Source organism: Melanostigma gelatinosum (genome assembly GCF_949748355.1).
Source record: "Melanostigma gelatinosum genome assembly, chromosome: 18".
Taxonomy (NCBI): Eukaryota; Metazoa; Chordata; class Actinopteri; order Perciformes; family Zoarcidae; genus Melanostigma; species Melanostigma gelatinosum.
In genome coordinates this window covers 1219296-1220706 of record NC_136651.1, presented here as the reverse complement: position 1 = coordinate 1220706, position 1411 = coordinate 1219296, and the positions used below count along the sequence as shown (strand labels likewise).

The following is a 1411-nucleotide window of genomic DNA, read 5'->3' as shown; positions in this document are numbered from 1 at the left end:
GTGATGTTCACAGTAGAACCACGCCACCTTTGGGCGGAACAAGATATACACAGTCAGTCGGCAAGACCGCATGAACAGCGTGTATACGAAGCTCGGAATAAAAGCCTGTTGCAGTGCATCAAGTCGTTGTTCGTCTGGGTCATAATTACAATACAGAAACATTACATTGACGACGAGGAGGAAACGAAAGGACTCAAAGAGAAGAAAAAAAACATGAGGGGAGAACGACGGACATGCGGATGAGTGCGGCTAGACCAAGCTAGCTAAGCTAACACAGACACGTGGATGATAGTCGGCACACCGCAGCAAGAATGGCAGGAAACACCGCCGCTCTCCCACCTTTCGACACTGAAACTGACCCTGTCTCTGTCGGACCTCGCTGCAATAAATGGGTGCAAAGGTTTGAAAATGACACCACTGCAATGAACATAGGCGGAGATGCTAGGCTCAAAGCGGTATTGCTACATATAGCAGGAGAACGAGTGCATGATGTGTACGACACATTAGCGGCAGAAGATGACGAATATGCAGACACGAAGCAGAAGTTATCTGGATATTTCTCTCCTGAGAAAAACGTACAGTATCAAGTGTACATCTTCAGATAAACTGTACAGGAACCAGGAGAAAATGTGGACAGTTATCACACTAGGCTGAGGATGTTAGCTAAGAACTGTGAATTTGCAAGTGTCGAGGCAGAGATTAAAACGCAAATCATACAAAGCTGTACATCATCCAGGCTACGCAGGAAAGCGCTAAGGGAGCCTGACGTTAGCCTAGATGAGCTTCTTGATCATGGAAGAACACTGGAACTGTCTGAAATGCAAGCGACTGACATGGAAAGAGGCTCAACAGCTACAGTCAACTGGTTGGATCGAAAGACTACGCAGACGCATCCAAACAACAGCAGATGGTCGGAAAGAAGACGTTCTGACAACAGCTGCAGGAACTGTGGAGGTAGATATCCTCATTATGGTGAATGCCCTGCTAGAAACAAACAATGCAGAGCCTGTGGTAAACTAAACCATTTTGCAAAGCGATGCCGTTCTAAAGCCGAAGACGGTGAGACAACACGAACGCAGTACAAGGCTAACCAACACCCTGAAGAAGTCCATCACGTAACAAAGACGCCAGGTGAGGAAAAAGAGCACAACTCTTCCAGCAGTGATGATGCTTATGTTTTTGCAGTTGATGCTGACAAGACCTCTGAGCTGCCACAGACTCACATCAAGCTGAATGGCAGTAGTATGCTAGTTTTAATTGATTCAGGAGCCACAGCAAACTGTGTCGGTGAAACAAGTTTCGAGAAATTGATTCCACTTCCACAACTAAGCCCCACCAGCACCAAGATCTACCCCTTCCGCTCCAAGGTTCCATTGCCTGTCAGTGGTGTTTTCAAGTGCAGCGTGGAAAA

The 1411-nt window shown here is 46.8% G+C and overlaps 1 protein-coding gene across 1 annotated transcript in view; it reads left to right on the top strand.

Annotated features, from left to right (window-relative positions):
• slc4a5b (solute carrier family 4 member 5b) overlaps window positions 1-1411 on the top strand; it is a 31500-nt gene that overhangs the window by 3897 nt on the left and 26192 nt on the right. The gene's annotated exons all lie outside the window — the stretch shown is intronic.